This window comes from Impatiens glandulifera, chromosome 6, assembly GCF_907164915.1.
Source record: "Impatiens glandulifera chromosome 6, dImpGla2.1, whole genome shotgun sequence".
NCBI lineage: Eukaryota > Viridiplantae > Streptophyta > Magnoliopsida > Ericales > Balsaminaceae > Impatiens > Impatiens glandulifera.
In genome coordinates, this window is record NC_061867.1 from 33,863,778 (window position 1) to 33,880,368 (window position 16,591).

The window sequence follows — 16,591 nt, forward strand, 5'->3', positions numbered from 1 at the left end:
CAGTGCTTATGGCTTCTGCCCAGAACCTTTGAGGCACATCTGATTCAGCTAGCATAGATCTCGCTTCTTCCTTCAGAGTTCTCACTCTTCTCTCAATAATGCTGTTTTGCTGTGGAGTTCTGGCGCTAGACAACACGTGCCTAATTCCAGTCTCCTCGAGATAAGATGTTAGGTATCTGTTAGTGAACTCAGTTCCCTAATCACTTCTAATACATGCAATATTCAAAGATTTCTGATTTTGAATTCCTTTAAAGATTCTAATCAAGTTTTCAGCAGTTTTATCTTTTAATGGTAAGAATGCAACCCATGTAAATCGAGAAAAGTCATCAATAACAATTAAGGCAAATCTCATTCCTCCTATACTTTTTACAGGAATTGGACCAAACAGATCCATATGTAAGAGTTCTAGGCAACAACTGGATTGTGATTTCCCTTTACTTTTGAACGATGATCTGCCCTATTTACCTAACTGGCAAGCAGTGCATATCTTGTCCTTTGAAAACTGAAGTTTGGGCAAACCAATAACTAAATTGTTTGAACAAATTTTGTTGATGGTTTTGAAATTCAAATGGTTCAACCTTTTATTCCATAACTATTTCTGGTCATTTTTGGCAATCATGCACATAGGATCAGAAGATTCTATTTGCCAATTCATTTTGTATGAGTTCCCTACTCTACTGCCAGTTAACAAAGTATTTCCATCTTGGTCCTTAACTAGACATGCATGAGTTTGAAAATCAACTGACAAACCATTATCACATAGTTGATTGATACTAATCAAGTTATAGCACAAATTGTCAACAAGTAGCACGTCATTAATGGTTAGGTTACCATGGATAATCTTACCCTTACCCATGGTCTTACCCTTCTTGTTGTCACCAAAGGTAATCTTTGGTCCAGAGCAATCTGATATATCAGTAAGATGCCGTCTGTTTCTTGTCATATGCTTGGAACATCCGCTATCAAGATACCATACAGATTCCTCCAGCCCATCGTTTATTTGTACCTACACAAAACAATATTTACAATCTTTTTGTACCCACTTTTAATTGGGTCCTCGGTCAATCAGTCCCGTAGGAATCCATATTTCAGTTATTCTGATGGATTTCCTATTTTGTGTTGTGATTAATGCGTATGTTTTTGACTTAACAGACGACTTTCTACTAGCCACTGATCCCTTAGCTTTTGAAGAAGACTTTCTTTTAAAACTCCTTGACTTTGAGTCAGGTTTTAGATTACCAGACTTACTAGCTGCTTCTAATTTATTCTTCATCCAGCTAACAGTCGGCGGAACATAAATAATTTCATTCATGAAAGTTACTTCTTCGTGAATAGGATCAGATTCACTGTTAGTCAAACTTCCTTTAACAAATCTTATTGGCTTAAGCTTGTCATTTGCTAAGTTTGACGTTTTACAGGACAGGTAAGGGTCATCGCTGTTAAATTCTAGACCGGATCTAGATCCAGCAGGTTTTAACATACTCATCTGATGTTTGACAGCATCTCTAGACATTGTCCATGCACTAACAACATAGTTTAACCTCTTGTTTTCAGATGAAAGAATTTGAATCTGTTCTTTAAGCATCTCATTTTCAGATGAGATCTCTGCTATGTTTTCGTAAAAAATATTTGATTCAGATTCTTTATTAGAAGAAAGAACAGTTGATTCATATTATACTTTCATTTCGTAAAAAGAGTCAGTTAACTTTTTGTACTCAATGGCCATTTCATCGAGTACATTAGTTAACTCTTCATTTGTAAATTCTGGGGTAGAGATGTCATTTACCTTGGATTGGTCATTTGCCATCAAGCATGTAACAACTTCAGTCTCTCTTTCAGCAGGGGACTCCTCTGAGTCGCTATCAGCCCATTTGGATCTATTTTCAACACACATGAAAATTTTCTGATCCTTCTTTGCTTGAACGTTTCTACCATAGATCTGAGTAAGCTTATCCCATATCTCTTTAGCGGAGGAACATGTCTTGATTTCATAGAAAACGTTCATGTTGATCGACTGATACAGAATGTTCCTAGCAACATTATCCAGGTTGTTGGTCATCTTGTCTTCAGTATTCCACTCACTTCTTGGCTTCGAAATCTTTATGGGGACATCAGTAATGACGCTCCACATATCACAATCAAGGGCAGCCAAGTGAGCTTCCATTCTCATCATCCAATATTCACAGTTGTCTCTTGACAGAATAGGGATCTCATTGATGATTGACATGATTCAGGATCTTTGAGCTTGACAATAGAAACCGAGCTCTGATACTAATTTATAGGATCGGCTTAATCAATAGAGACGGGTGTATGGCGATTGATGAAGGCTTATGAAAAACGATTTGAAAAAAAATCTTGTTAGGGATTTAATTCACTTTCTATTCTACGCAAACCCTTGTAAACACTTGAAACAGAATCAAGAACAGAATGTTTACTTAGGTTTGAAGCTTAAGATGAAAATGAGAAGATGACAAAAAGGAACAACACAGCAATTTGTTTATGAATGTTCGGAGCAAACTCTCTTACGTCACCCCTTCTTCTAACCACTGGAAGGATTCACTATAATATTATTCGAATCAAATACAGTTTGCACACACTTAGCTCACTGTTGAATAGAACACACTTTGTTCAACTTACAAGATGAAGAATATCACTCAGTTAGAGGATGCTTTGATTCTAGCTCTCTCTTGATTAACACACACAGTACAATCAAGAAAGCAACTCACAGTATGAATATTAAAAGACTTGATTTCTCAGTAATTTCAGTAAGCAAGATGATCGACCGTAAGAGCGAGAGCGTGTTCGTTGTCCTTAGGAATCTTTAAATATGCACAGGAACCAACGGTCGATTCTCCAGAATGATACGTGGCACTCTTCTATTGGAACGCCTCCATAGTACACAGCAGACTCTGAATACAAGGATCGTGGCCGTACAAAGTGAGTAGTGCGCCGAATATTCTTCATAGATTTACCTGCAAAACAAGTAGTGGGAAGGATATTCGCTTACGTGTCATAAGTTAATTGGATGCATCGGGCTGTCGTACTGATCTTCACTAGAAAGTGGAGCAGGAGTAACATACAGCTATAGGCAAGTGCTAGCTTCAAGCAACTGCTTAAGCAAAGCATTAGACGTATTTCAATTAGATGACCTCGTCTAATGAAATCAAACGTCCCCGTCTAATAACATAATCCATTAGGCCACCTGGTCTAATGGGATTAGACTTACGTCTAATTCCGTTCTACATCAGACTAATCTGAAGGAGTTAGACTGCACGTCTAACTTTCACCAGTTAGACAGCACGTGTAACTTTCTCTTTCTATTAGACTGCACGTCTAACTCTATGAGTTAGACTACACGTCTAATTTTGTTCCACTTCAGACTAATCTGAAGGAGTTAGACTGCACGTCTAACTTTTACAATCCATTAGACTGCACATCTAACTCCGCTGAGTTAGACTGCACGTCTAATTCCGAATCCATTAGACTGCACGTCTAACTCCGCTGAGTTAGACTGCACGTCTAATTCCGAATTCATTAGACTGCACGTCTAATTCTGAATTCATTAGACTGCACGTCTAACTCCGCTGAGTAAGACTGCACGTCTAATTCCGAATTCATTAGACTGCACGTCTAACTCCATGAGTTAGACTGCACGTCTAATTCCGAATCCATTAGACTGCACGTCTAACTCCACGAATTAGACTGCACGTCTAACTCCACGAGTTAGACTGCACGTCTAATTCCGAATCCATTAGACTGCACGTATAACTCCATGAGTTAGACTGCAAGTCTAACTCCATGAGTTAGACTGCACGTCTAACTCCATGAGTTAAACTGCACGTCTAATTCCGGATTCATTAGACTACACGTCTAACTCCGCTGAGTTAGACTACACGTCTATTTCCTCCAATTAGACTGCACGTGTAACTCTCTTTAGTTAGACTACACGTCTAACTCAGCTTAATTAGACTTCACGTCTAATTTCGCTAGTTAAACTACACGTTTAACTTTGTGCATCTAATTCCAAATCTGTCAAATGCACCTCATTGGAACCAAGTCTATTGAAATTGTTTTTCAGTACACCTGCATCAAAAACAATTAGACACATATATAATCTAATCATCATTTCATCAAAAAAATTATAATAGTCAAACTATTTCAACACATGGTCAAAATAATTTGACCCAACAGAACAATTATCTCATAGAAATTTGTGAAGCAAGCTATAACCGCTACTTTATCTATTCATGATAAAATATTAGCAATATATGAGGTTTATTGTTACATCATATTCTAAAGAATTTTAGTTTAACGACTACAGAGAAAATTCTCCCAACTATTTTGTTTGAAGATAATTCATCTTGTATAGCTCAACTGAAAGGAGGTTATATTAAAGGAGAGAGAACGAAACACATTTCACCAAAAAATATCTTTACTCATAATCTTCAAAAGAATGGTGAAAATGATGTGTAACAAATTAGATCAAGTGAAAACTTAGCGGATTTATTAACCAAAGTATTGCCGACTTCTACATTTTAAAAGCTAGTAAAGAGAATAGGGACGTGTCGACTTCAAAATTTGAAGCAATACCCAAATCAGGGGAGATATAAAAACAAGAATATTGTATTCTTTTTACTTCATTAAAATTGTTTTTTTTTCTACATGATTTTTTTCTTGTAAGGTTTTAATGAGGCATATTCTTTGTATAAATTAACATCCAAGGGGGAGTGTTATAAAATAAATAGAACATGTGAATGTTAATAATATTCACAAGTGTGATGATTTAATTATGACACATACTAATATATCTTATAAATGTATACTAATGTGTCATTATGCATGTTGTTATGAAACAACATATTAACAAGTGGATGCTAATTCTTCTCAACACATGGTCATATATGTTGCAATATGCATATAACTCTTTATCTTATAAATAGGTTTTTTTTATGATGAATAATATATAGATCTCTCAACTTTCTCTCCTTATCTTTTTACACTGTGTGTTTGTGTTTGAATATTATTATTTATCTATTTACTTATTTAGTATTTTCATTAGCTAATAGTATGTTGTTTTACAACATATATATTATTTATTTTTATCTATAATTTGAGGGTTAAAAGTAATTGAGTAGTTGGAAGGTCACCATTACTTTTAACCCTCAAATTATTTTTTAAAATATATATATATATATATATATAAATTAATAAATTAAAGATAGTATATAAATTATTTTAAAACTTTGATATATATATATAATATAAATAAATAATATATATATATATATTATATATACATATAAGAGATTTAATAGTTTTATAAATATAAAAATTAACCATAATATATATATATATAAACGATTTAATAATTATATATATAAATATAAAAAATAAGATTAAAGATAATATATATATATATATATATATATATATATATATATATATATATATTAAGCTTAAATTGTTATGTTTAACCAAAAAGTTGACGAAATGGTCATTGGTGACCTTTCAAAAAGTTGAAGGGTGATTTATTTAAAAATTAATTTGAAGGCTAAAGTGAGCTATTGAAGTAATTAAAGGTTGTGCCCATGTAATTTGACATATCATAAATTTGAATTAATAATTTTATAATTTATATAATTATATATTAAATATATATATATAACAACATATTTAAAAATTAATTTGGGGTATATTTAAATAAAAATAATTTTTTTCTTTATATACAAAATAATATATATATATATATATATATAATTGAGAGAGAAAATAAAATATAAATTAATTAGTAGATATATATATATAATTTAATTAGGAAGAAAAAAAATTAATATATATAGATTTTAAGAGGAGAAACGCTTAATATTAATTTTTGAAATATTTTTTTAAGTAATTTAAAATATGTATAATCTTTTATTTTAAAATAGTGGTAAGTGTTCATTTTAGATTTGAGATTAGCTTTCGAGTCCTATTGATGAAAATTCCTAAAATGAGTTTGTTAGTATAAAATGTTCAAAATGAGAATACGTGATGGTGGAATATGTGGGTGTGAATTTGAAGAATTAAATGAATAAATGATCAAAATATCTAAAAATGAGTTTGTTAAAGTGAAGTTATGTGATTGTGGTATTTGTGGGTGTGAATTTGAAGGATTAAGGGAATAATGATAAAAATGTCTAATATTATGGTGTAATATAACCGATAATGATGAATTAGTGAGGGTAGACGGATCGAGCGATGTGAGTAATTTGAATCTTTATGTTAAACAAAATGAACCGGGTTGATTCATTTAAATATAAACTCAACCGTAAATTAATAAGTGTGTATAAATTATACCAAATATCTTTTTTTTAATTATATATTTAAAATAATAACTAATACATATTCACGATTAATTATATATATATATATATATATATATATATATATATATATATATATATATATATATATATATATATATATATATATAACAACATATTTAAAAATTAATTTGTGGTATATTTAAATAAAAATAAATTATCCTTTTATATACAATATATATATATACAAAAAAAAATATAAAATAATTTTAAATTTAAGGTATTAAGATTATCAATAAAAAATACCTAAAATGATGGTATAATTTTGACTGATAATAACGAATTAGTGTGGGTAAATGTAACTAATAATGACGAATTTAATAGTGTATAATGTTTAAAATGAGGTAAACTTTGTGAGTGAATAGATATTTTTCAATTGATCATTGTCGAGTATATCAAAATAATGAATATATTTAGATAATGTTATTTTAGTTTTTTCATAATATATTACAATAATCAGGTGCGTAAGTCTTCATCTATTAATAATTGAATAATTGAATAAATTATATAATTATAACATTTAAAAATTAATTTGTGATATATATAAATAAAAATAAATTAATTGGTTGATTATTTGTCTCCCTTTTATATTAATTTTTTTTCTTCATATATTTTTACTTGATTAAAATAATTTTTTTAATCTTTTTTCTTCATATTTATTATACACGTCACCATATAATTTTTTAATTTTTAATATTTAATCTTATATTTTTTCTTTAATTAATTTTTTTTAATAAATAATTATATATATATATATATATAATTCTATTTTTATATATTAATTTATAATATTAAATTTTAAAACTATTCTTACCTCTCTAATTATAATTTTCAAATAATGTATTAAAAAAATATTTTTTTATATATTCCAGTTTATATATAAAAATATATACCTGTATAAAATTATAAATTGAATTTAATAATCACAAGTGTTGTATTCATATTTTAAACTTGAGATTATATTTTGTGTCTTAGTTGATGTGGATTGTAAAGAGTGTATTATAAAGATTAAAATGATTATTATGATGGTATATATGAGTGTAAGTTTGAGAGATTAAAAGAATTGTCAGAGTTTAGATAGGATGAATGCGAATTTAAGGGATTAAGAGAATGGTGATTCAAATAGAATCAAATGAACAAAATGAGGGCACAATGTGATCGATAATAACGAATTAATTGAAGAAAAATGCTCAAAGTGAAGGTAGATATTGGTCGATAATAAGATGTAGCAAAATATTAGTATTTGATGTTCAATTTTTTTATTATTTGTTCATTTTCATATATATTATTTTATGCTTGCAATTGCATCATATTTAAATGTCTATTTAATAATTTATCTTACTTTATAATTATTGTGACTTTATTGGAAAATAATCTCAGTTTGAATAATAATTTGTTTTTGTTAAAAATATTATTATTTTTTTAATATTTTATTTCAATTTAATTGAAATGATCTTATAGAATATATTTAATTATATATATTAATAAATTTAATAATATTTTTTCGTTTAAACACAATTTCACTTCTATCTATTTCTAAATAGATTTATATAAAATTAATCAATTTAATTAAAATTTTATCTGTATATCTAATTTGAATTTATTTGAAATTTATAAATTATTTCTGAAACAATATGATCTTAATTATTAATTATAAAATGTTTTTTAAACTTTAATATAAATGATAATTATTTATAATAATGTTAATTTTTTATTATCTAACTTTTTAGTTTAATATATTTAATTAATCTTTGCAATGGATATGTCAGTTGAATTAGATCTCAATTAAATTGTAAAGATCAGCTCATGAAAAAGGTCAAAGTTTATAGGGTCAATTAATCATTCCACTTTAAACTATTCTAGGATCATTTGTAAAAAGATTGTTGTTTTATATGAATTTTCTCATTTATCGTTTAATTAATCAAATTTTGATACTTCATTGTTTTATTTCTATAGACCACCCCAGTTTTAAACTTTTAAATTTGTAATATACAAAATTATTTTTAAAATATCTATTTCTTTTTAAAATAATAATATGCCAAACAAGTTGCACTGTTTTCTTGTGAGTGACAAAATGTTACAAAAATTGTATTTACTGTCTTAAACAATCCAGTGTGTGGAAAATATTTTATGTAAATAATGATATTGTGACTTAATTATATTATTTACTGGATATTTAATTCCTAAATAAGTTTTATTGTTATTAATTGAAACTAGTATAGATTCTTGGTTGCAAAAATTAATTATATATATTAAAATTTATAAAAATTAATTAAATATATTAAATTAAAGATCTTAGACAATAAGAAATCAAGCTTATACGTTATTATAAACCATCGTCAAATCATTTATATAAAAGTTTAAGAAGACATTTTAGAATTAATAATTAAAATAATATGTTTTCAGAGTTAATTTATAAATTTTAAATAAATTCAAATTAAATGTATAAATAAAATTTTAATAAAATTAATTAATTTTATATGAATCAATTTAAAAATAGATAGAATTGAAATTGTGTTTAAAAAAAATATATTATTAAATTTGTTAATATATATCATTAAAGTATATTTTTGACCATCATTTCAATTAAATTGAAATAAAATATTTAAAAAATAATTAAATTTAAATAAAAAAAATTGTTATTAAAAATGAGATTACTTTCAAATAAAGTCATTATTATAAAGTAAGAGAAACTATTAAATAGACATTTAAATATAATGACTTTGAACATTTTTTTCCAATAATTCGTCGTTATGGTCACATTATACTCTTATTTTGTGCATTTAATTCAATTCGAACCAACATTTTCTTAATCCCTCAAAAAATTCTCACCCATCTCATCTAAAATTTAATAATTCTTTTATTCTTTAAAATTTACACTCACGTATACCATCATCATAATAATTTTAATCATTATAATACACCCTTTAAAATGTGCATTAACTAAGACACAAAACACAATCTCAAGTTTAACATATGAATACACTATTTATGATTATTGAATTTAATTTATAATTTTGTAGGCATTCTTCTTCGATAATGGTACAGAACAATAGTATCATTGGAGTAGATACACAAATTACTTTAAATACAAAAAATCGAGTAGGCGGGTTAGTCCGAGTGGAAAGAAAAAAAAAACGAATTGAACTTAAAATATTTTCTGGAAATATCCAGTTTCCAGGAGAGACAGATAAGATATCCCGACACAGTGGGATCTTGATACCACCAGGAATGGGAAAAAAAATTCAAAGGTATCCAAAAAAAAAGTTGAAAAGTTGGATCTATGTCCAACGGATCACGCCAATCAAGAAAAAAAATTTTGTTTTGGTTCGACCTGTAATCACATAGCTCACTGATCGAGCGCTCTTGCGCCGAAGATGAACGGGGCTAAGCGATCTGCCGAAGCTGTGGGATGTAAAAATACATTGGTAGGGGAGCGTTCCGCCTTAGTGGGAAGCACTCGCGCGAGCAGTGGTAGACGAAGCGGAATATATATAAACGTGAATATATAAAAAATATATTATATTAATAAATTATTTGAAAATTTTAATTAGAAAGGTAAAGATATTTTTAAAATTTAATATTTAGTTATATAGTATAAAATAGTTAATAAAAATAGAATTATTAATATATATATATATATATATAAATATGATTATTTATTAAAAAGTTCAAGTAAATAAAAAATATAATATTAAAACTTAAAATTAAAAAAATATATATATAGTTATTTATCTAATAAATATGAAGAAAATGTAAAAAAAAATATTTTAACTTAATAAAAGTAAATGAAGAAAAAAAATTAATATAAAAGAGAGACAATTAATCAAACAAATTAATTTATTTTTATTTAAATATATCATAAATTAAATTTTAAATAGGTAATTATATATATATATATATATATATATATATATATATATATATATATATATATATATATATTCTTACACATAATTTTTATAATTATTTAATAAAATTAAAAATTATACATATTTTAATTTATTTAAAAATTAATATCAAGCATTTCTCTCTTTTAAAATCTATATATATTAATTTTTTTCTTTCTAATTTATTTTTTTCTATTTTCTTCTTTATCCTATATATATATATATATATATATATATATATATATATATATATTAAGTATCTCTAATAATTAATTTATATTTTATTTTCTCTCATCATATATATATATATGAGAAATGATTAAGAGAGAGAATTTGAGGGAAGAATGAGGGAGAGAATGAATAATGTGGCGCAATTTGATTAGCCAAAAAAATAATAAAATTTCTCTCTCTTCTCTCTCCTCACCTTTTATCCTTTTTCAACAGTGACAATCATTCTCTTCCCTCCCCTATCGATCCTCATATATATATATATATATATATATATATATATATATATATATATATATATATATATATATATATATATATATATATATATATATATATATATATATATATATATATATATATATATATATATATATATATATATATATATATATATATATTTATATATATATATATATATATATATATATATATTTTGTATATAAAGAAAAAAATTTATTTTTATTTAAATATAGTACAAATTAATTTTTAAATATTTTGTTATATATATTTAATATATAATTATATAAATTAAAAAATAATTAATTCAAAATTATCATATTATAAGCATAAAAATTTAACATACCCCAATTTATAATAATATTCATAATTTTTAAATAATATTTTGAATTTTTAAATTTAAAATAATCCAAAGGAGGAATTAAAATCAAATTAAGGTTAATTATTGTGATAAAAAATCTCTAATTATAAATTAATTAAAAATCCAAAAGTTGTTTGAGTTACAATATTGTATATATTTTATGCAAATTAAACTCATAAAGGGTAGAAATAATTTAATTATGATTTTCAATATAAATTATGTATAATTTATGGCTTAAACAATTAAATAAATACCCAAAATATATAAAAATACCTAAATAAAATAAATAAACATAATTTTTATTATGTTGTCAAAATTATTTTTGTGTATTTATTTTTGGTGAAAAAAATAAAAGAAAAGGATAAAATTCGATTTCAAATAATCATTATATTAAAAATAAAAATTGTTGATCTAGTGTGGCCGAAAATAAAGGATTTCATTGCAGCTAGAATTATATCCATTAGATCAGCGCTTGATTTTTATCCTACACCCAGGAAGAAGCCACGCATCCAATTATAACCAAGGAAGCGCACGCTCCGGTTCATCCCGAATTAGCTAACGGGACGCTAACCCCGTTAGCCAGACACCCGAACGCTAAACGGAATGCTTAACGATGGACGGAACGCCAACGATGCACTCATTTAAAACTACGTCGTTTTGTTCTTCTATTCCGATGATATATTGCGAATGTTGGAGGATCGCGCTCGACACCAGTGATTCTTTTAGAAGCCTTATCTCCGCCATCTTCCATCCTTATCCCACCAAATTTCACCCATGTGCACGTCTCTTCCTCGCCTCCAATTCCATTAGGCTAAGAAGTCAAAACCTATCCTAGAACTAGGTTGGCGAGGATAAAACAGAAACGAAGAAAAAGAGTTTCAAATGCCAAATTCGATATGAATTCGTCTTCAAAACCGACTTAGATTGGGTAATTAACGTCTGGAATATTCATATACTTCTTTCAATCCATCAAACAAACTCCAGCAATGACAGCCTGCTCGAAGATTTCCATTGAAGCTTCGACGACTAGTTTTTGAAGAAATCATTCTAGTATTCCTAGCTTCGATCTAGAGCTCTAAAAAGCTTTATAAACATAATTGGAGTGTTCTCCAAACAATAGTAAGTTTCCAGACTTGTTGTAATTCAATTTGTAATTAAAAATTATAAATTTTCAAGTTCGATCGGGTTGATCTTATTTAGGGCTCAATTTTGTGCTTTTATAGTCGAAATCATTCCTTAGATGATGTCTAAGCTTTCTGTTGAAAAAAGATTTCATCAATTCAACCCCAATCAAAGAAACCCAAATTTGATTTGAAAATCTAGAAATTTTGAAATTCGTGTTCTTGAGTTTTTAAGCTTGAATTTGGATTCAAATAGTTTCCTAACATGTTTGTAAACATGTTAAGATGATTTTCAAATGATATTACATACATCACGATCATGTTTGATCGATCTGAAATTTTAGAAAAATAAAGTTTAAATTTCAGTTTGAAAAGTTATAACAAAGCTCATCTGGTGTTCTTGTTTTGGTCGTGTTGGATTGTAAACATAATTTTGAAGTTGTTGGATTAAGAATTAGGCCATGAGATAGCCTAATTCAAAAGATCTTAAATTTTACTTTAAAATCGTTTTGAAAAATTAATCGTCTTGAGATTCGATTGATCGATTTTAGGATTAAGGGTGATGATCCCTACATTAAATGGAGTTGATAGCAACTTAAAGATCATGGTTTTATGATCTTTATCAAAAGTTATAAACCTGCAACTTTTGAAACAAATGAAGAACACTCGGTCTAGGACCGTGGACCGAGTAGTAAAACCAAGAATCCTCGGTCCTGAGCGAAGCCAATGGCTGAGAAAATTGATCTAGGACCTAGACCAAGGACCGATGTTCTTGAGCTAAGACCGAAAAATCTGACCGATGATTTTTATCTAGGACCGAGACTCCCACAACCCACGACCGATAAAACTGACTTGGGACCGAGACTCCCAAGACCCACGACCGAGAAATCTAGACTTAGGACCGAGACTCCCAAACTTAGGACCGAACTATCCGAGTTTAAGACCGAGCCTCCCAATCCTCAAGACCGAACACTCCATTCCTCTAACCGAGTATCCCGAGCCCCAATCTAGAACACGGTGTAGACCAAGCCCATCCGGTCTCCAAACCCTATGACTCTTGTCTTAAGGCCTGTTTAGTTCCACTTTTCAAAACTCTTATTTATGTAATTTTGGAACCCCAATTCATTTTCAAATAATCTCTAAAGGTCATAAAATGTTTTAAAAATATTTTCGTGATATTTCCCAAAAAAAATAATTTGGCTAAGGCTTTGTTTGAAACTTTATTTTTAAATTCTAATATTTTTCTGATATTTTGCAGGTCTTATATTTAGTCTTATAAGAAAACACAATTGCAAGTACGCACTCGTACAATTATTTACGCAATCTAAACTTTTCCTTGTTTAGGAACTCCCGAACTACTAATTAAAGGAAATAAATATTATAAATAAATCTTTTGATAGCCAGACGGAGGACATAGCGCGAAATCCCTTTCCCGAGCATAACCAAATAACGAACCCCTTTGATACATCCGTCAGGATGTGACCTTAGCGACGGTGGAGAGAAAATTCAAACAAAACATCGACCACACCTTAGTACACAAAACCCGATTACTTTGTCCAACCGTTGTTTGACGTCCCCAAATAACAGAACCTCGACAAGTCAACATTTACGTGCTTATTTATTATACATGCATACATCTATAATAGATATAGTAAACATCTTTAGGCATATTTTTTTATCAAAATTAAATGACATGTTTGTCATGTTTATTATACATCGCAAAATGGACCTAATAGAAAATGAAGATATATTCCTTTAGAGCCATCATTTTCATGAAACGGAATGGTATTATTGAGGTTATGGCCTAAGCACCGCTTTCAAGTACACTCACTTCCGAATCCATCATAATTATATAATGGAAATGCAGCGAAAATAGGATCCAATACACAATGCCTTTATTATAGGAGATCGCCAAATTTGTTTAACTATCGAAGAGTTTAGAGCAATCATTATGATCAACAACAAGAAAATCCTAAGGATCATGCCCTTCACGGAATCCATGTCCCTCAAGCGCCTCATTCATGAGGAATTTGGATATACAAAAACCACGGCGGACAAAATCATGGTTAGAACATACCTGGACTTTCCACGCTAGATAAAGCTGGCTACTCATGGTGGAGAAATTCCGCTTAATTTCAGTACTTCCCTTCTCACCATGACAATCATGATGGCCCACTTTCTCCTTTCCCCATCAAACAACTGCCCTCCATCCTCCAAGATTTTGGAAGTAGTTTACCACCTTTGGGAAGGAAACAAGGATCCTACTAGAATTATCCTAGCTGAAACATTGCTAAGTTTCAACGATTCCTAATTTATCTACTATTTAAGCCAGAGAGGAGAATCCATCATTTTCTATATATGGCTTTTGGAGAACCTAGAATACATACCTCCCCCGGTTCACAGTAGTGAGATGTGTGCCGTCATCCAATGCCAACGCATTATGAGTGCCACGCTAGAAGCGTCGATCCAAGACAACGATTACATACACGATCTCCTACCATGCTATAGAATTAAGAAAATGGCCTATCTGATGGACGATCAACCCATAATTATACTTATAGGTCTTGAGTGGGTCACCTCCTACTACACCAACGAACTTTGTAAATGAGACTGTATGCCTCTTCATTGTGATTGTGTGGTTGCAATAGATAGGCCCATTGATCATAATACCTATGCAAGCTACTTAGAGTTGTGGAATGACGCAGTTAAAATAGGTATTGCGAAGGACCGAAAGGTTTATCTGGACCAAATTATGGATGAGTATCGACGTCAGCAAGAAGAAGAAGAAGTGAAGGTTCCCTCACTTTCCTACTACAGCAGAACTCGCTCCCCTTAAGAAAAAAAGAGGATCTTTAATTCTACCACTGTTATATAACGAAAGGATTTATAAAGAAGTAATAATTAATTAGCAAACTATGAACCCCGAAATTTTGAATTGTATAAAATCAGAGTTCCATAAAGCAAGTATATAAAATGCTTATGAGATGTTCATTATAAGTCATGATATTTGAATATACATTTGCTATTGTTTTTTCAACTGCAATATTTCCCACTTCTATAATCGCAGTAACCAACGATGTCCATGCTAACGGATGTCGCGTTGGTCCCCTGGATTGATAACTTTCACGCTAATGAATGAAATTATCGATCTTATGGTTTCATCCCTATTATGAGTTCATAAACTTCAAAATAAACTCCACCTTCATGATGGAAATACAGCGAAGGTGGATCCCCCTGTCAAACGAAGAAATTGTCTCTTGAACTCAGTTAGAGATATTCAAGAAGGAAAATGTAACTCTATTTTAAGGAGTATTCCAGAAGGAGTTAAAATTCTAAATCTGATCAATAATATGAAATTCAATGAAAACACTAATACAAATAATTGGGATACTTTTAAGAATGAAAAGTTCGTTACAGGAAAAGCATGGGAGATCATTAGAACAAATGAGGTGGTGGTCGATAGCATAAAATAGTTTGATCTTCAAAGTTTATACATCGACACAAATTCATCATTTGGATGATATTCTTGAAAAGATTGGAAAAAGAGATATAATTAAGAAGTATATGAATATTCCAGACGTTAATTACCCAATCTGCGCAGTAAAAGAGGAAAGCATTACCGCATGTTTGGGAGTGCGCGTTTGTATCCAAGTTGTGGATCAATTTTGTTGAGAACATGAATATCACTACTTTCTAGGTACATGGAACAGAATCGTAGAGCTTGTAAAGAAAAGGGCTAAGGGCGATAACTTCTACACGTGTGTTTTCAAATGATTTTTTGGAGCTCTAGTCTACAATACCTGGAGAGAAATAAATACAAGAATTTATAACACGAATAAGAGAGCAAAATGAAAGTTTGGGATGATATTATTTCTAATGACAACGCTCTCATACATACAAAGAGAGAAATTTCGATTCATGAAGACAGTTGGAAGCACAGTCAAATGTGGAATATCCCTTATAAGAAGGATCAAATAGTTTTTGTTTGATGGTTTGTTTGTAATTCAATTGTTTATTGTTCTGTAATTTAGTTGTTTGAAACTCATTTGGTGTTTTCAACAAAGCTATTGTCTGTCTAACTTTGTTTGTTTGAAACGCATTTCCCTCCTTTAGAGTTTTTTTTTTATAAAATGTCACTAAGTTGTTTTCCAAAAAAAATAATAAAATGATTTTTTAAAACTTAAAAGTAAAATACTAAAATTACAAATTAAAAAAATGGCATAATTTTTATAAAATTTCATTAGTTTGAAAATTGAAATTACAATTCTAAATAATTAAAATTATACCGCCTAATTTTAATTCAATGGTTATTAAATATATGTATATCATGGTTTAATCTTTTTACATAAAATGTCAACTAGGGGTATAATTTGTTATTTGAAAAACAAA